The sequence below is a fragment of the Arachis stenosperma genome, chromosome 9 (genome assembly GCF_014773155.1).
Source record: "Arachis stenosperma cultivar V10309 chromosome 9, arast.V10309.gnm1.PFL2, whole genome shotgun sequence".
NCBI lineage: Eukaryota > Viridiplantae > Streptophyta > Magnoliopsida > Fabales > Fabaceae > Arachis > Arachis stenosperma.
The window spans coordinates 142,967,723-142,988,582 of record NC_080385.1 but is presented as its reverse complement, the minus strand read 5'-3'; the positions used below and the strand labels follow the sequence as shown (position 1 = coordinate 142,988,582).

At 37.5% G+C, this 20,860-nt stretch overlaps 2 non-coding genes and 1 pseudogene across 2 annotated transcripts; 2 read left to right on the top strand and 1 right to left on the bottom strand.

Moving 5' to 3' along the window:
* Positions 1-25: 25 nt before the first annotated feature.
* LOC130950005 (uncharacterized) lies at positions 26-14,156 on the bottom strand (annotated as a pseudogene).
* On the top strand, positions 1,330-1,437 carry LOC130953756 (small nucleolar RNA R71). Its single transcript, XR_009075918.1, has one exon. It is a non-coding gene; the product is annotated as a small nucleolar RNA R71 (small nucleolar RNA).
* Positions 9,798-9,905, top strand: LOC130953755 (small nucleolar RNA R71). The gene has a single exon (XR_009075917.1). It is a non-coding gene; the product is annotated as a small nucleolar RNA R71 (small nucleolar RNA).
* Positions 14,157-20,860: the final 6,704 nt, after the last annotated feature.

The following is a 20,860-nucleotide window of genomic DNA, read 5'->3' as shown; positions in this document are numbered from 1 at the left end:
TGTAGAGCCTACTCACAACATGGTCCTAAGGGACCGAAGATATCAAACCCGAGTGCCATAATCCAAGGTGAGGAGGATTGAAGTAAAATGAAACGAATGAGTGCAGAATTTGGATCGAGACGGTGGCAGCAACTTCCACGACTACATGACAGATGTAATCATAACATCAATAGCTCTAATCGTTCCATGATAGCACTAATACCAGTACTCAAGATAATTTCCAGCAGAAACGCAACAAAAGTAGGGCGATAATACTAAAACAAAGACATATTATCGCAATTAGAATCAGAGCATGTAAGAAAAGAAGAAAATATAGCAGAGTAAAGGTGGAAGCATTACAGTTTTATAAATGGAGTCCAAACAGGGGAAAATTTGTGCTGATTTAGAGACAAGAATGAAGGGGGTGTGGGGCTGACAAGATCAAAACAGGGACGGAAACGGTTCATTAGCAGTGACATCGGTGATGCTCCCCTGACGACGAGCTCCGTTGATGGCAACAGACGCGACGATGGTGAACGACTCCTCCATCGCGACTCTTTCTTCCTCCCTTCACTGGCCGACTCAAACTCTCCCTCTTCATTCAGCAATAACGGTGACCCCCAACAGAGATGGCGGCGGTTGAAGCTTAGTGGCGACGGAGACAAGGCGCGATGGCTGTAGCAGTTTGACGGTGGCGAGGCAGAACGGTGGCAATCCTTCTTTCGTGTCTCCTCTCTCGCACTCGTCCCCCCTCTCAGACGCATCTCTCTCAGTTCTGGTCTTTGATGGCGACGCAACTGCAGCGAGCTGGACGCGGCTGGCGGTGACACGACGGGACTCGAACGGCGTGCTCCAGGCCAGTGGTGATGAGGTGCGACCTTGTTGAGGTCTTTCTTGATTCTTCCATGAGAAATTTGGGTGATTTCTCCATGAAGAATTGTAGGTGTTTCCATAGGGTTCTCCTAGGTAATTCACCTCTTCCATTGAAGGGTTCTCAGGATCATATGCTTCTTCTTCAGATGAAGCATCTTTAGTACTGCTTGGTGCATTTTGCATTCCAGACAGACTTTGAGAAATCAAATTGACTTGTTGAGTCAATATCTTGTTCTGAGCCAATATGGCATTCAGAGTGTCAATCTCAAGAACTCCTTTCTTCTGACTTGTCCCATTGTTCACAGGATTCCTTTCAGAAGTGTACATGAATTGGTTATTTGCAACCATTTCAATGAGCTCTTGAGCTTCTGTAGGCGTCTTCTTCAGATGAAGAGATCCTCCAGCAGAGCTATCCAAATACATCTTGGACAGTTCAGAGAGACCATCATAGAAAATACCTATGATGCTCCATTCAGAAAGCATGTCAGAAGGACATTTTCTGATTAATTGTTTGTATCTTTCCCAAGCTTCATAGAGGGATTCTCCATCCTTCTGTCTGAAGGTTTGGACTTCCACTCTAAGCTTACTCAATTTTTGAGGTGGAAAGAACCTTGCTAAGAAGGCATTGACTAGCTTTTCCCAAGAGTCCAGGCTTTCTTTCGGTTGAGAATCCAACCATGTTCTAGCTCTGTCTCTTACAGCAAAAGGGAATAGCATAAGTCTATAGACCTCAGGGTCTACCCCATTAGTCTTGACAGTGTCACAGATTTGCAAGAACTCAGCTAAAAACTGATGAGGATCTTCCAATGGAAGTCCATGGAACTTGCAATTCTGTTGCATTAGAGAAACTAATTGAGGCTTAAGCTCAAAGTTGTTTGCTCCAATGGCAGGGATAGAGATGCTTCTCCCATAGAAATCGGGAGTAGGTGCAGTAAAGTCACCCAGCACCTTCCTTGCATTGTTGGCATTGTTGTTGTTTTCGGCTGCCATGTGTTCTTCTTCTTTGAAGAATTCGGTTAGGTCCTCAACAGAGAGTTGTCCCTTAGCTTCTCTTAGCTTTCGCTTCAAGGTCCTTTCAGGTTCAGGGTCAGCTTCAACAAGAATGCCTTTGTCTTTGTTCCTGCTCATATGAAAGAGAAGAGAACAAGAAAATATGGAATCCTCTATGTCACAGTATAGAGATTCCTTGAGGTGTCAGAGGAAAGAAAAATAGAAGGCAGAAGTAGAAAATTCGAATTTATCAAAGAAGATGGAGTTCGAATTTTGCATTAAGGAATAGTGTTAGTCCATAAATAGAAGGATGTGAGAAGAAGGGAGGTAATTTTCGAAAATTAAGTAAAAGATTTTGAAAACATTTTGAAAAACACTAATTGATTTTTGAAAACAAAAGTGGGAAAGAAGTAAAGTGATTTTTGAAAAAGATTTTGAAATTAGAAATCAAAAAGATTTGATTGAAAACTATTTTGAAAAAGATGTGGTTAAGAAGATATGATTGGTTTTAAAAAGATGTGATTGAGAAGATATGATTTGAAAACAATTTTTTAAAAAAAAAGATATGATTTGAAAACAATTTCAAAAAGAATTGATTTTAAAAATTAATGACTTGCCTAACAAGAAAAGATATGATTCAAACATTAAACCTTTCTCAACAGAAAAGGCAACAAACTTGAGATGTTCAATCAAATCATTAATTATTAGTAAGTATCTTTGAAAAAGGAAAGAAATTGATTTGGAAAACATTTGATTGAAAAGATATGATTTGAAAAAGATTTGATTTTGAAAAACTTTGAAAACTTAAAAAAAATTGATTTGAAAAACAAAATCTTCCCCCTAGTGCCATCCTGGCGTTAAACGCCCAGAATGGTATCCATTCTGGCGTTTAACGCCCAAAACTATACCTTTTTGGGCGTTAAACGCCCAACCAGGCACCCTGGCTGGCGTTTAAACGCCAGTCTGTCTTCTTCACTGGGCATTTTTGAATGCTCAGCTTTTCTGTGTAATTCCTCTGCAGTATGTTCTGAATCTTCAATTCTTTGTATTATTGACTTGAAAAGACACAAATTAAAAATATTTTTGGGTTTTTTAATAATGAGGAATAATCAAAATGCAACTAAAATCAAATAACAATGCATGCAAGACACCAAACTTAGCAGTTTGTATACTACTGACACTAACAACATGAGAATGCATATGAGAAACACAAAGCACTCAAGTCAATAGAATTCAAAGATCAAAACAAGGAAATCATCAAGAACAACTTGAAGATAAATGAAGACACATGCATAAATTCGAAAAATGCAAGAAGAACAGAAACATGCAATTGACACCAAACTTAAAATGAGACACTAGATTCAAACATAAAATATTTTTGGTTTTTATGATTTTGTAATTTTTTTAGCTTTTTTTGAAAATTAAGTGGAAAAGAAAATAAAGATATCAAAATTCTTAATGAGAATTCCAGGAATCATGCAATGTTAGTCTAAAGCTTTAGTCTAAAGAAATTAGACATGGCTAGCCAAGCTTCAGCAGGACATTGCATTCAAGAGCTAAATTGATGAGAATCAATCAGCTTTGGTGATGATAAAAACATCACCTTGAAACACTAGAATTCATTCTTAAGAACTCTGAAAAAAAAATACCTAATCTAAGCAACAAGATGAACCGTCAGTTGTCCATACTCGAACAGTCCCCGGCAACGGCGCCAAAAACTTGGTGCGCGAAATTGTGATCACTACACAACTTTGCACAACTAACCAGCAAGTGCACTGGGTCGTCCAAGTAATACCTTACGTGAGTAAGGGTCGATCCCACGGAGATTGTTGGTATGAAGCAAGCTATGGTCATCTTGCAAATCTTAGTCAGGCAGACTCAAATGGATATGGTGATGAACGAAAATAAAATAAAAGATAAAGATAGAGATACTTATGTAATTCATTGGTAGGAACTTCAGATAAGTGCATGAAGATGCCTTCCCTTCCGTCTCTCTGCTTTCCTACTGTCTTCATCCAATCCTTCTTACTCCCTTCCATGGCAAGCTTGTGTAGGGTTTCACCGTTGTCAATGGCTACCTCCCATCCTCTCAGTGAAAACGATTGCATATGCTCTGTCACAGCATAGCGGAATTCAGCTGTCGGTTCTCGGTCAGGCCGGAATAGAATCCATCGATCCTTTTGCGTCTGTCACTAACGCCCCGCCTGCTAGGAGTTTGAAGCACGTCACAGTCATTCAATCATTGAATCCTACTCAGAATACCACAGACAAGGTTTAGACCTTCCGGATTCTCTTGAATGCCGCCATCAGTTCTTGCCTATACCACGAAGATTCCGGTTAAAGAATCCAAGAGATAAACACTAGAGCCTCGTTTGCTTGTAGAACAAGAGTGGTTGTCAGTCACTTTGTTCATGAGTGAGAATGATGATGAGCGTCACATAATCATCACATTCATCATGTTCTTGGGTGCAAATGAATATCTTGGACAAAGAACAAGCGGAATTGAATAGAAGAACAATAGTAATTGCATTAATACTCGAGGTACAGCAGAGCTCCACACCTTAATCTATGGTGTGTAGAAACTCCACCGTTGAAAATACATAAGTGATAGTGTGATCATTGGTTTCGGCCCCAGAGAGGGAACCAGAAGAACCAAGATCTGATCTAAGAACTAGATGTCCAAAGATGAAAATACAATAGTAAAAGGTCCTATATATAGAGAACTAGTAGCCTAGGGTGTACATAGATGAGTAAATGACATAAAAATCCACTTCCGGGCCCACTTGGTGTGTGCTTGGGCTGAGCAATGAAACATTTTCGTGTAGAGACTCTTCTTGGAGTTAAACGCCAGCTTTTATGCCAGTTTGGGCGTTTAACTCCCATTTTGGTGCCAGTTCCGGCGTTTAACGCTGGGATTTCTGAGGTTGACTTTGAACGCCGGTTTGGGCCATCAAATCTTGGGCAAAGTATAGATTATCATATATTGCTGGAAAGCCCAGGATGTCTACTTTCCAACGCCGTTGAGAGCGCGCCAATTGAGCTTCTGTAGCTCCAGAAAATCCACTTCGAGTGCAGGGAGGTCAGAATCCAACAGCATCCGCAGTCCTTTTGAGTCTCTGGATCAGATTTTTGCTCAGATCCCTCAATTTCAGCCAGAAAATACCTGAAATCACAGAAAAACACACAAACTCATAGTAAAGTCCAGAAAAGTGAATTTTAACTAAAAACTAATTAAAATATACTAAGAACTCAACTAAAACTACCAAAAACATACTAAAAACAATGCCAAAAAGCGTACAAATTATCCGCTCATCACAACACCAAACTTAAATTGTTGCTTGTCCCCAAGCAACTGAAAAATCAAATAAGATAAAAAGAAGAGAATATACTATAGACTCCAAATTATCAATGAAACATCGCTCCAAATTAGATGAGCGGGACTAGTAGCTTTTTGCCTCCAAACTGTTTTGGCATCTCACTTTATCCTTTGAAATTCAGAATGATTGGCTTCTTTAGGAACTTAGAATCCAGATAGTGTTATTGATTCTCCTAGTTAAGTATGATGATTCTTGAACACAGCTACTTTATGAGTCTTGGCCATGGCCCAAAGCACTCTGTCTTCCAATATTACCACCGGATACATACATGCCACAGACACATAATTGGGTGAACCTTTTCAGATTGTGACTCAGCTTTGCTAAAGTCCCCAATTAGAGGTGTCCAGGGTTCTTAAGCACACTCTTATTGCCTTGGATCACAACTTTGTTTCTTTCTTTCTTTCTTTTCTTCTTCTCTTTTTTTTTTCTTTTCGGTTTTTTTTTTCGCTTGCTTTCTCTTTTTTTTTTTGTATTCACTGCTTTTTCTTGCTTCAAGAATCATTTTTATGATTTTTCAGATCCTCAGTAACATGTCTCCTTTTTCATCATTCTTTCAAGAGCCAACAATTTTAACATTCATGAACAACAAATTCAAAAGACATATGCACTGTTCAAGCATACATTCAGAAAACAAAAAGTATTGTCACCACATCAAACTAATTAAGCTAGTTTTAAAGATGAATTCGAAATCCTGTACTTCTTGTTCTTTTGTAATAAAGACAGTTTTCTTTTAAGAAAGGTGATGGATTCATAGGACATTCATAACTTTAAGGCATAGACACTAAGACACTAATGATCATAAGACACAAACATAGATAAACATAAAGCATAATTTTCGAAAAACAAGGAAATCAAGAACAAGGAGATTAAAGAACGGGTCCACCTTAGTGATGGCGGCTTGTTCTTCCTCTTGAAGGTCTTATGGAGTGCTTGAGCTCCTCAATGTCTCTTCCTTGTCTTTGTTGCTCCTCTCTCATGATCCTTTGATCTTCTCTAATTTCATGGAGGATGATGGAGTGTTCTTGATGCTCCACCCTTAGTTGTCCCATGTTGGAACTCAATTCTCCTAGGGAGGTGTTTAGTTGCTCCCAATAGTCTTGTGGAGGAAAATGCATCCCTTGAGGTATCTCAGGGATCTCATGATGAGTAGGGTCTCTTGTGTGCTCCATCCTTTTCTTGGTGATGGGCTTGTCCTCATCAATAAGGGCGTCTCCCTCTATGTCAACTCCCACTGAATAACAGAGGTGACAAATGAGGTGAGGAAAGGCTAGCCTTGCCAAGGTGGAAGACTTGTCCGCTACTTTATAGAGTTCTTGGGCTATGACCTCATGAACTTCCACTTCTTCTCCAATCATGATGCTATGAATCATGATGGCCCGGTCTAGAGTAACTTCGGACCGGTTGCTAGTAGGAATGATTGAGCGTTGGATAAACTCTAACCATCCTCTAGCCACGGGCTTGAGGTCATGCCTTCTCAATTGAACCGGCTTCCCTCTTGAATCTCTCTTCCATTGTGCGCCCTCTTCACATATGATTGTGAGGACTTGGTCCAACCTTTGATTAAAGTTGACCCTTCTAGTGTAAGGATGTTCATCTCCTTGCATCATAGGCAAGTTGAATGCTAACCTTACATTTTCCGGACTAAAATCCAAGTATTTCCCCCGAACCATAGTAAGATAATTCTTTGGATCCGGGTTCATACTTTGGTCATGGTTCTTGGTGATCCATGCATTAGCATAGAACTCTTGAACCATCAAGATTCTGACTTGTTGAATGGGGTTGGTGAGAACTTCCCAACCTCTTCTTCGGATCTCATGGCGGATCTCCAGATATTCACCCTTTTTGAGTGAAAAGGGGACCTCGGGGATCACCTTCTTCAAGGCCACAACTTCATAGAAGTGGTCTTGATGCACCCTTGAGATGAATCTATCCATCTCCCATGACTCGGAGGTGGAAGCTTTTGCCTTCCCTTTCCTCTTTCTAGAGGTTTCTCCGGCCTTGGATGCCATAAATGGTTATGGAAAAACGAAAAAGCAACGCTTTTACCACACCAAACTTAAAAGGTTTGCTCGTCCTCGAGGAAAAGAAGAAAGAAGAGAGTAGAAGAAGAAAAAATGAGGAGAAAAGGGAGTGGCTTTGTGTTCGGCCAAGGAGGGGGAGAAGTGGTGTTTAGGTTGTGTGAAAATGAAGGGATGAAGAAGGGTATTTATAGGAGAGAGGGGGTGATATGGTTCGGCCATTATGGGTGGGTTTGGGAGGGAAAGTGGTTTGAATTTGAAGGGTGAGGTTGGTGGGGTTTTATGAAGGATGGATGAGAGTGGTGAAGAGAAAGATGGGATTTGATAGGTGAAGGGTTTTTGGGGAAGAGGTATTGAGGTGATTGGTGAATGGGTGAAGAAAAGAGAGAGTGGTGGGGTTGGTGGGGATCCTGTGGGGTCCACAGATCCTGTGGTGTCAAGGAAAAGTCATCCCTGCACCAAATGGCTTTCAAAATCACGTTTTGAGCCAATTCTGGCGTTAAACGCCGGGTTGGTGCCCATTTCTGGCGTTTAACGCCAGGTTCTTGCCCTTTTCTGGCGTTTAACGCCAGTCTGGTGCCCCTTTCTGGCGTTAAACGCCCAGAATGGTGCCAGACTGGGCGTTAAACGCCCATCTGCTAGCCTTACTGGCGTTTACAAGCCAGTAAGTTCTTCCTCCAGGGTGTGCTATTTTTCTTCCTGTTTTTCATTCTGTTTTTGCTTTTTCACTTGATTTTGTGACTTCTCATGATCATCAACCTACAAAAAAGATAAAATAACAAAAGGAAATAGTTAATTATAAAACATTGGGTTGCCTCCCAACAAGCGCTTCTTTAATGTCAGTAGCTTGACAGAGGACTCTCATGGAGCCTCACAGATACTCAGAGCCATGTTGGAACCTCCCAACACCAAACTTAGAGTTTGAATGTGCGGGTTCAACACCAAACTTAGAGTTTGGTTGTGGCCTCCCAACACCAAACTTAGAGTTTGACTGTGGGGGCTCTGTTTGACTCTGATTTGAGAGAAGCTCTTCATGCTTCCTCTCCATGGTGACAGAGTGATATCCTTGAACCTTAAACACAAAGGATTCTTCATTCACTTGAATGGTCAGTTCACCTCCATCAACATCAATCACAGCCTTTGCTGTGGCTAGGAAGGGTCTGCCAAGGATGATGGATTCATCCATGCATTTCCCGGTCTCTAGGACTATGAAATCAGTAGGGATGTATTGATCTTCAATCTTAACCAAAACATTCTCTACAAGTCCATAAGCTTGTTTTCTTGAGTTGTCTGCCATCTCTAGTGAGATTCTTGCAGCTTGTACCTCAAAGATCCCTAGCTTCTCCATTACAGAGAGAGGCATGAGGTTTACACTTGACCCTAAGTCACACAGAGCCTTCTTGAAGGTCATGGTGCCTATGGTACAAGGTATGGAAAACTTCCCAGGATCTTGTCTCTTATGAGGTAATTTCTGCCTAGACAAGTCATCCTGTTCTTTGGTGAGCAAAGGAGGTTCATCCTCCCAAGTCTCATTTCCAAATAACTTGTCATTTAGCTTCATGATTGCTCCAAGGTATTTAGCAACTTGCTCTTTAGTGACATACTCATCCTCTTCAGAGGAAGAATACTCATCAAAGCTCATGAATGGCAGAAGTAGGTCCAATGGAATCTCTATGGTCTCATTTTGAGCCTCAGATTCCCATGGTTCCTCATTGGGGAACACATTGGAGGTCAGTGCACGCCCATTGAGGCCTTCCTCAGTGGCGTCCACTTCCTCTCTTTCCTCTCCAGATTCGGCCATGTTTATGGCTTTGCACTCTCCTTTTGGATTTTCTTCTGTATTGCTTGGGAGAGTACTTGAAGGGAGTTCAGTAACTTTCTTGCTCAGCTGTCCCACTTGTGCCTCCAAATTCCTAATGGAGGACCTTGTTTCAGTCATGAAACTTTGAGTGGTCTTGATTAGATCAGAGACCATGGTTGCTAAGTCAGAGGGGTTCTGCTTAGAGTTCTCTGTCTGTTGCTGAGAAGATGATGGAAAAGGCTTGCCATTGCTAAACCTGTTTCTTCCACCATTATTGTTGTTGAAACCTTATTGAGGTCTTTCTTGATTCTTCCATGAGAAATTTGGGTGATTTCTCCATGAAGAATTGTAGGTGTTTCCATAGGGTTCTCCTAGGTAATTCACCTCTTCCATTGAAGGGTTCTCAGGATCATATGCTTCTTCTTCAGATGAAGCATCTTTAGTACTGCTTGGTGCATTTTGCATTCCAGACAGACTTTGAGAAATCAAATTGACTTGTTGAGTCAATATCTTGTTCTGAGCCAATATGGCATTCAGAGTGTCAATCTCAAGAACTCCTTTCTTCTGACTTGTCCCATTGTTCACAGGATTCCTTTCAGAAGTGTACATGAATTGGTTATTTGCAACCATTTCAATGAGCTCTTGAGCTTCTGTAGGCGTCTTCTTCAGATGAAGAGATCCTCCAGCAGAGCTATCCAAAGACATCTTGGACAGTTCAGAGAGACCATCATAGAAAATACCTATGATGCTCCATTCAGAAAGCATGTCAGAAGGACATTTTCTGATTAATTGTTTGTATCTTTCCCAAGCTTCATAGAGGGATTCTCCATCCTTCTGTCTGAAGGTTTGGACTTCCACTCTAAGCTTACTCAATTTTTGAGGTGGAAAGAACCTTGCCAAGAAGGCATTGACTAGCTTTTCCCAAGAGTCCAGGCTTTCTTTCGGTTGAGAATCCAACCATGTTCTAGCTCTGTCTCTTACAGCAAAAGGGAATAGCATAAGTCTATAGACCTCAGGGTCTACCCCATTAGTCTTGACAGTGTCACAGATTTGCAAGAACTCAGCTAAAAACTGATAAGGATCTTCCAATGGAAGTCCATGGAACTTGCAATTCTGTTGCATTAGAGAAACTAATTGAGGCTTAAGCTCAAAGTTGTTTGCTCCAATGGCAGGGATAGAGATGCTTCTCCCATAGAAATCGGGAGTAGGTGCAGTAAAGTCACCCAGCACCTTCCTTGTATTGTTGGCATTGTTGTTGTTTTCGGCTGCCATGTGTTCTTCTTCTTTGAAGAATTCGGTTAGGTCCTCAACAGAGAGTTGTCCCTTAGCTTCTCTTAGCTTTCGCTTCAAGGTCCTTTCAGGTTCAGGGTCAGCTTCAACAAGAATGCCTTTGTCTTTGTTCCTGCTCATATGAAAGAGAAGAGAACAAGAAAATATGGAATCCTCTATGTCACAGTATAGAGATTCCTTGAGGTGTCAGAGGAAAGAAAAATAGAAGGCAGAAGTAGAAAATTCGAATTTATCAAAGAAGATGGAGTTCGAATTTTGCATTAAGGAATAGTGTTAGTCCATAAATAGAAGGATGTGAGAAGAAGGGAGGTAATTTTCGAAAATTAAGTAAAAGATTTTGAAAACATTTTGAAAAACACTAATTGATTTTCGAAAACAAAAGTGGGAAAGAAGTAAAGTGATTTTTGAAAAAGATTTTGAAATTAGAAATCAAAAAGATTTGATTGAAAACTATTTTGAAAAAGATGTGGTTAAGAAGATATGATTGGTTTTAAAAAGATGTGATTGAGAAGATATGATTTGAAAACAATTTTTTAAAAAAAAAAGATATGATTTGAAAACAATTTCAAAAAGATTTGATTTTAAAAATTAATGACTTGCCTAACAAGAAAAGATATGATTCAAACATTAAACCTTTCTCAACAGAAAAGGCAACAAACTTGAGATGTTCAATCAAATCATTAATTATTAGTAAGTATCTTTGAAAAAGGAAAGAAATTGATTTGGAAAACATTTGATTGAAAAGATATGATTTGAAAAAGATTTGATTTTGAAAAACTTTGAAAACTTAAAAAAAATTGATTTGAAAAACAAAATCTTCCCCCTAGTGCCATCCTGGCGTTAAACGCCCAGAATGGTATCCATTCTGGCATTTAACGCCCAAAACTATACCTTTTTGGGCGTTAAACGCCCAACCAGGCACCCTGGCTGGCGTTTAAACGCCAGTCTGTCTTCTTCACTGGCCATTTTTGAATGCTCAGCTTTTCTGTGTAATTCCTCTACAGTATGTTCTGAATCTTCAATTCTTTGTATTATTGACTTGAAAAGACACAAATTAAAAATATTTTTGGGTTTTTTAATAATGAGGAATAATCAAAATGCAACTAAAATCAAATAACAATGCATGCAAGACACAAAACTTAGCAGTTTGTATACTACTGACACTAACAACATGAGAATGCATATGAGAAACACAAAGCACTCAAGTCAATAGAATTCAAAGATCAAAACAAGGAAATCATCAAGAACAACTTGAAGATAAATGAAGACACATGCATAAATTCGAAAAATGCAAGAAGAACAGAAACATGCAATTGACACCAAACTTAAAATGAGACACTAGATTCAAACATAAAATATTTTTGGTTTTTATGATTTTGTAATTTTTTTGGCTTTTTTTGAAAATTAAGTGGAAAAGAAAATAAAGATATCAAAATTCTTAATGAGAATTCCAGGAATCATGCAATGTTAGTCTAAAGCTTTAGTCTAAAGAAATTAGACATGGCTAGCCAAGCTTCAGCAGGACATTGCATTCAAGAGCTAAATTGATGAGAATCAATCAGCTTTGGTGATGATAAAAACATCACCTTGAAACACTAGAATTCATTCTTAAGAACTCTGAAAAAAAAATACCTAATCTAAGCAACAAGATGAACCGTCAGTTGTCCATACTCGAACAGTCCCCGGCAATGGCGCCAAAAACTTGGTGTGCGAAATTGTGATCACTACACAACTTTGCACAACTAACCAGCAAGTGCACTGGGTCGTCCAAGTAATACCTTACGTGAGTAAGGGTCGATCCCACGGAGATTGTTGGTATGAAGCAAGCTATGGTCATCTTGCAAATCTTAGTCAGGCAGACTCAAATGGATATGGTGATGAACGAAAATAACATAAAAGATAAAGATAGAGATACTTATGTAATTCATTGGTAGGAACTTCAGATAAGCGCATGAAGATGCCTTCCCTTCCGTCTCTCTGCTTTCCTACTGTCTTCATCCAATCCTTCTTACTCCCTTCCATAGCAAGCTTGTGTAGGGTTTCACCGTTGTCAATGGCTACCTCCCATCCTCTCAGTGAAAACGATTGCATATGCTCTGTCACAGCATAGCGGAATTCAGCTGTCGGTTCTCGGTCAGGCCGGAATAGAATCCATCGATCCTTTTGCGTCTGTCACTAACGCCCCGCCTGCTAGGAGTTTGAAGCACGTCACAGTCATTCAATCATTGAATCCTACTCAGAATACCACAGACAAGGTTTAGACCTTCCGGATTCTCTTGAATGCCGCCATCAGTTCTTGCCTATACCACGAAGATTCCGGTTAAAGAATCCAAGAGATAAACACTAGAGCCTCGTTTGCTTGTAGAACAAGAGTGGTTGTCAGTCACTTTGTTCATGAGTGAGAATGATGATGAGCGTTACATAATCATCACATTCATCATGTTCTTGGGTGCAAATGAATATCTTGGACAAAGAACAAGCGGAATTGAATAGAAGAACAATAGTAATTGCATTAATACTCGAGGTACAGCAGAGCTCCACACCTTAATCTATGGTGTGTAGAAACTCCACCGTTGAAAATACATAAGTGATAGTGTGATCATTGGTTTCGGCCCCAGAGAGGGAACCAGAAGAACCAAGATCTGACCTAAGAACTAGATGTCCAAAGATGAAAATACAATAGTAAAAGGTCCTATATATAGAGAACTAGTAGCCTAGGGTGTACATAGATGAGTAAATGACATAAAAATCTACTTCCGGGCCCACTTGGTGTGTGCTTGGGCTGAGCAATGAAGCATTTTCGTGTAGAGACTCTTCTTGGAGTTAAACGCCAGCTTTTATGCCAGTTTGGGCGTTTAACTCCCATTTTGGTGCCAGTTCCGGCGTTTAACGCTGGGATTTCTGAGGTTGACTTTGAACGCCGGTTTGGGCCATCAAATCTTGGGCAAAGTATGGACTATCATATATTGCTGGAAAGCCCAGGATGTCTACTTTCCAACGCCGTTGAGAGCGCGCCAATTGAGCTTCTGTAGCTCCAGAAAATCCACTTCGAGTGCAGGGAGGTCAGAATCCAACAGCATCTGCAGTCCTTTTGAGTCTCTGGATCAGATTTTTGCTCAGATCCCTCAATTTCAGCCAGAAAATACCTGAAATCACAGAAAAACACACAAACTCATAGTAAAGTCCATAAAAGTGAATTTTAACTAAAAACTAATAAAAATATACTAAGAACTCAACTAAAACTACCAAAAACATACTAAAAACAATGCCAAAAAGCGTACAAATTATCCGCTCATCACTAATCCATAAGCTACAATCACAATTCCAAATAATAATAACAAACACAGACAACATAATGTTCCACATTTTAATATTCTAATTTCAGCTTCAATTGCACTAATTTTTTATTCTAGAGATATTTTCCAATGGTCTTCACTAACTGAACTTTCATTTCTACCAACTATGGCTTCTTTTTCTTCAACATCTACCCATTTAAAAAAGTCGCAATATCTCTTACCGGTAGTCTACAACACCAAAAATCTAAAAAAAATTGAGAGGAAGAACAACTACAAAACCAACAAGCATTTGAGAAATAAGACACACAATCAACTTGCAACAATTCAACCAACTCACATTATAGTTAGAGTATCCATAGAAGGGTATTTCTAGATTGGAATCCGTCCTAGACCACCGAAGAATAGGATGCAACCCACAACCACACCAATGCAAAACCTTCCCACCTCTGTCACGGTATGGGTTCATCACCCAGCCACCATGCGAACGAGCTCTACTAGAGCTACCTGAGCCTTGGCTGCTGCTTTCTAACATTCTTCTCAACTCTTGGAGACACTCTTGCGATTTGGAGAAATTGGGACTTTTAGGTTTTATTTGAAATTTTTAGGGGATAAATTGATGCCTTCAAATATTTTGCCACGTCATCTAACTGTTAGGGTGCTAGGTGTCAACCAAAATTTGAAGGACAGCTTTCTGGTGAAGGATAACGATGGAAGGGCCAAATTGAGGCACGAGCAAAAATTTCAAGGTACAATTAGAGTCAATTGAAGCCTTGAGGGCTAAATTGAGTCAGGAGTTAAATTTCAGGGACCAATTTGAGTATTAACTCGTTATTTTAATGTGCAAATAAATCCTGCAAAATAGTATATGAATATTAAAGAATATTTAGTTGCAATCATGCATAACAGATACACTTAGATTGAAACACATCTCACCTTCAAAGAGGCAACTATGCCATCAACAACAGTGTTGGAGTGGAGGGTTTCAACCTAACAAGATTGGTTATTATTGATGCTCTTATCAACACACTTGGAGGTATTATTGTCCACTTCCATTCTTAAGAGGATAATAGTCAATTATCAACGGAAATGAAAATATTTTTCACAGTTAAGGGGTTCTTATGTATACAGAGTTATGATACTGCCCACTAAGAGCGAGCGACAGTTACATGAAGCGCATGACGCAGTCAAAGCACAGAATATATGGTAGTTACAACAAGTCTATTATTTTTAATTTCAGAATATCCTCAACGTTCACATAAGTGGGTAATAGAATCAAAAATTAAAATGAAATTATATTAAACAATTATTCGCATTACGTTGTTATTAATTTATTCAAAAAGTTATTAAAATTTGAAGCTAATTAATATAAAATATTACAAATATAAAATTAAATAATTATTCTAGTTAATATAGAAAAAATTTTTAACCGTTGATCTTAATTATATATATTATATATATTTTTTATAATTAAGATCAATGATTAAAAAATTACTGAAATACCAATGCACCGGTACATTTGAAAATTTTTCTTTAATATATAATTAAGAGTACTTCTTTCATCTATGAAAAAGAAAAGAAAATGTTATTTTAAAAAAAATTAATAAATTATTTTTATTAATACTTTTAATACAAAATAATAAATTTTAAATGTTCTTTTAAATAATATATATTAATTAAAATAATATAATTATTCTAAATAGTATATTTTAAATATAGTAAAGTAACATATTTCAAAAAAAAATTTGTTAAAAATTATATCAATAATTTTTATATGCATTTTTTGATTAAAATGTTCTATTTTTGTTATTAGTTTTTTTAAATGAATTAATTAGATATGTAACACACTTAATTGGCTTTATTTTTTTTTATTAGTGACTCAATAGATTCTACCACTTTTCTATTGAGTTTAAACAATGAATTTTATATTTTAATTCTTAAAATTATAAATTTAATATTAAAATTGAAAATAAATTTTAAAAAATAAAATATTCAAAGTTATTTAACATGTAAAATATATAAAATAAAAAAATTTAAATTAAAAAATAAAATTAAGAAAATAGGTTGTTATTATATGAACAAAATCAATATTAAAATTGACTAATATTATTTAAAGATTATTTATTTATAAAGTTATTAAATTTATTTATTTTCTCAAACTTATTTTATTAGAAAAAAATTTAAAAATTTATATACAAAATCCATCCATATGAAAATACTATATATATACGAAATACTTGTAAAATCTATATAAAAATTTAATTATAATTAATTAATTGTTCATTTATTTTATTTCTCTATTAACATACTAAAGAAAAAACGCATTGCTTCACTGCTACAAAACGTTAGTATCAAAATAGTGTTCATTTAATTTATTTATCTGTGTTTCAAAAATAAACATTGAAATAAACCACCATTTCAATTCTTTTTAATTTTTAAGCCATTTTAATATGTGTACTAACATGAAAACTAAATTATCAAACATACTATTAGAAATATTTAAAGTATCAATAAAAAAATGTAATTAAATTAAGTACATGAATAATTAAACATATGTTAAGTTTCAAGTATACTTCATAGCTGAATTCATAAAATATTATTATTATTATTATTATTATTATTATTATTATTATTATTATTATTATCAATATTAAACATTATATATATATATATATATATGATGGTGATGAAGAATTATAAGATAAAGAGGTAACTTTGTATAAATATACAGATATTCTCATTTAGTTATTATTGTAATGTAAGGTCTTGAAAATCAGTTCAAATTGGCCGATCGAGCCGTAAACAGGTGGAAACAACGAATCAGTTAAATATTATAACTGGAAGATTCAGAAACCACAGTCGGTCAGTCAAACTGAACTGAGATTCAGCTGTTTTTTTTTTCAAAAGTCCAAAATCCCGCTGTTTGAATTAGAGGAGAGGAACTCTAACCAAACAACCAAAGTCCAAAACGCTCAGTAACACCCTCGTGCCTCGCCTATCTCATAGTCTCATTCTCCATCTCTTTCCTCTCATCGATCTCCTCCCTCACTCCCTCACTTCCGTCCAGCCACCACCCTGCTACGGTTGCCATCGTAACTTCTGGATGTTGTCTTCATCGCGCAACCATTGCTACTGCTACAACTGGTCTCACTTCCTGCCTCCCTCACGTAGCACTGTCCTGCTAGCACCAACTCTGTTCCACCGCGCTCCTCCCCTTCAGCCGCGTTAGCCCCTCCAGTCGTGCCTTGTCCCCTTGTGTGTTCACTACTCAGCCTGCTCTCTTTTAGGTATTTATTTTAATTGTCATTGTTGTTAGTCAATCCGTGAACTCTGATTTTTCATTACTGTGTGGTGTAGGATTGTGAATAATCTTGAATAGTTTATCATATGGCAATTTATGGTTGAGTTTTTTTTTAATATAATTTGACTTTTGAGTTTGTATTTGAAAGAGAATATTACAATGTGGTTTATGTAATATTTTTACTTTGGATAATATTTTAAAGTTTATATTAGACTATAATTATGTTTTACTGTATGTGTGTGTGTATATGTATATATTATTGAAAATGGGGTTTTGGTTGAACTACGATCGAATTAGTTGAACCAATAAATTTGTAGTTAGAGCGATTCGATGTCCGATTTAGCTTCAGAACCTTACTATAATGACACATGTATTGTAGGTATAGCAATTTTCAGCTTTTGTTTTTGTAAGACCCAAAACCTTTGAAAAAGGGCTATCATTAGCTAATTTCAAATTCAGTATTTTTGTAGTTTTAATTTCAGAAATTTCTCTATTAAAGAAAATTAAAGCAAGTTTTGATTTATTGAATTTGAAATAAATTGAGAATATTATCCAATTTTACAATTATTAGATTATTTTCTATATTTAAATTATAAAGTCGGCAGTTATGAAATAATAGGAATTTTATATGACATGGACTAAATAATCAATATTTTAATATATTGATATTGCTATTTTGGAAAATAGATAAATTAAGTATATTATTTCTAATTATTTGATTTAGACATTTTATTGAAAATAATTTGAAAGTGATGAACAAATAGTATTTTCAATATATAATTAGTTTTGTATTTAATTGAGTTTCAATTACTATGTTATTTCTAATTTTATGTGAAATTACTAAAATCCTCCTAACCCTACTTTTCAAAATAAGAAAATCCTAACCCAGTAACCTGTTACCATGACCCGGTTCCCTTCTCACTCAACCCAGCAGCAGCTCACACGGTTTCTTTCTTTCCTCCTTCCACGCGAACAAGAAATAGAAGCAGAAAATGAACTTGAGGGAGAAGGAAAAAGGGGTTCGTCGATGTGGAGGGGGAGGGGAGCTCACTGCGCAGCCATCGCCCTCACCGCGTCGCGCCACTGATAAACCCCATTTTTAGGGTTTATCTTGTATTGAATTTAGAGTATTTTGATAACCTTTTCTCGCATTTAACCTATGAATTGGCATAGTTTTGTAATCTCTCCCGTATTTGTGCTTAAGTGTAAAAACATGCTTTCTAAGCCTTATTTTGATGAATTCTAACTCATCCTTGATTCCATAAGATGCCTTGATGTGTTTGCTAGTAATCTCAGGTTGAAATAGGCTAGGCATGGATCAAAGGAGCAAGGAAGGAAGCATGCAAGTGGAGAGAAGCACAAAAAGCCAAAGAATTAATCTCGGCCAAGCACGCGCACGCGCACAAGGCGCTCGCGCGCACATTGTGGAATAAGCCAGGGACGCGCACGCATACCGTGCGCGCACGCGTCGTAGTCCGCACGTGATTTTGTTATTGCAACGCGAGCCTGGCGATTTTGGAAGGTTTCAGCAACCAACTTTGGCGCCTATTTGCATATAAGAACCAAGGATTGAAGGGGATTGAGACACATTCACATCCATAGACTCATTTTTTACATCTTTTGTAGATATTTTTAGTTAGTTACATTTGTAGAGAGAGAGACTCCAACCTCTCTCTAGGATTCATCTTCATTTTGTCAATTCTCAACCATTTCTTGGTGAGATCTATTACAACACTCAATTTACTTTGTTCATATTGTAGATCATCTTCTCTAATCTCAATTAGTGTTTCTAATTGTTCAATTCTCATAGATCTTAGGTTTAACTTTGTTGTTTTTTGATTCTATTAATTCATTGAAGATCTCATTTTCATTGTTGTTCATTGTTGATTCTTGTTAATCTCTTGTGTTGAATTACCTTGATTCTAATTCTCTTCTCAATTTTACTATGTCTTTCATTCTTGCTCTCCAAGTGTTTGAGAAAATGCCAACTTTAGATATGGAGTAGCATCCCCTCACTTGGCCTAGTGGTTGAGTCATTGGAGACACTTGAATAATGGATGTCAATTGTTGATTAACAATTGAGAATTGCTAATTGACTTAGAGTGCACTAAAGCTAGACTTCCCTAGGGTAAGACTAGGACTTGTGACTCAAGTTAGTTACTTTTACTTGACTTTCCTCTATAATTAGGGGTTAACTAAGTGAAGCAACACTCCTTTGTTATCACAATTGAAGGAAGCTATAGTGATGGGACTTCCGTTGTTCAACCTTGGCCAAGGCTTTTAATATTGATTGATTGTTGTTTTCTTTTATTAGCATTTTTATGCCACACTCTTCAAGCCACAAAAGACCACTTAACCAATAACATGCATCCTTGTAGCATTCCTAGGGAAGAACGACTCGGGACTGATACTCTCGATTATAGATTGTAGATTTGTTTGATGATGGATTTTGCGTCGGTTTAGACTATACTACGATTGATTACTTGATAATTTCTATACCGGCAAAAATTCAATCATCAAAATGGCGCCGTTGCCAGGGAATGCACATGAGTGCCATATTTTTGGTTAATGTAAATATGTGAATATTGTGAATATGCTTTTCTTTTGTTTATTTGTTAGTCTTCATTAGTTTTAGATCTCTACTAGTTTTGTTCCTATTTGCCACTATGAGTTCTCATCCTTGTGGTTTTGGATATGACTATGACTATGTTGTAGGCGATGAAAACTTGAATGATGGCTCACATTATGGGAGAGATGAATTCTTAGGAAGGGAGCCATATCCATATGAGCAATCATCATGGCAACCTTCCCCTTCAAGTTACTACGATGGTAATCCTTCCTATAATGCATATCATTCCTATGGACATGATGATTCTTATCATGGTTATACCACTCAACCACCATCATTCTATACACCATATTCTCAACCCACATCTTATTTCCACCAATTTCCTACATATGATCCAAATCTATATTCCCCCTATGCATACCCTTGTGACGATTATGAGCAAGCAACCCTTGAATCACCACCACTCCAACATCTTTACCCTCCACACCAAGTTCCCATGGATGATACATTTGGTATCATTCTTCAGGAGCAAGAAGAGCTCCAAACCGCACTCACTTGTTTCACCTATACTCTCCAAGAATTTATGTCCCGTATAATCCCACCTTCTACCAACAACCAAGATGCCTTTCCACCGCCAAGCTTTGATCAACCTCCTTTCCAACCATATCATGATTTCTCCTTTTCGCCACAAACCTCCACGGAAAGAAATCCATGTCCATCAATCCAAGAGCCGTATGATCCTACTTATGTTCATGAAGAGAAACAAGAGTCAAAGGATCCTCTCAAGGAAGAAATGGATCGGCTTCAAGCAACCATCCGTCAAAAGATGGATTCTTGGGATTCATATCACAAGCAAAATGGGTTCACGGATGATTGTGAAAAAGCAACCTAAGAGGGAGGTAGGAGGGAGACTTTAGAGTCTCAAGTTGAGCATAAGGAAATGGAGTGTGTGTTGCAACAAGCGGAGGAAATGAAGATTGTTGAAGATAAAGAAATGGAAGAAGACCTAGAGGAGGTTGAACAAGAAGGAAGCTCCATCAACGAAAATAACTCTACATCAAGTGACAATGGTGATCTTGTTGAAGCTTCTCCCATCGAATGTGAAACCAATGTTGAGGAGGGTGCGCAACCTCTAACACATGAATTGATCAATGATAAAAGTTTGGAGGAAGTTGGCAAACAAGAAGAATTTAAAGAAAGTTATCAAAAGATGGGAATCATCATGGAGGAGCCAAAAGAAGTGGAACCTACAATGTCAAGACCATTGGATATCTTCCTTGCTAAGTCGTCATCCCAATTACAAATTGAGTGGGCAATCATCTCATCCTTTAATTTTCTTGGGCCATATCAATATGCGTTGTTAGAAACG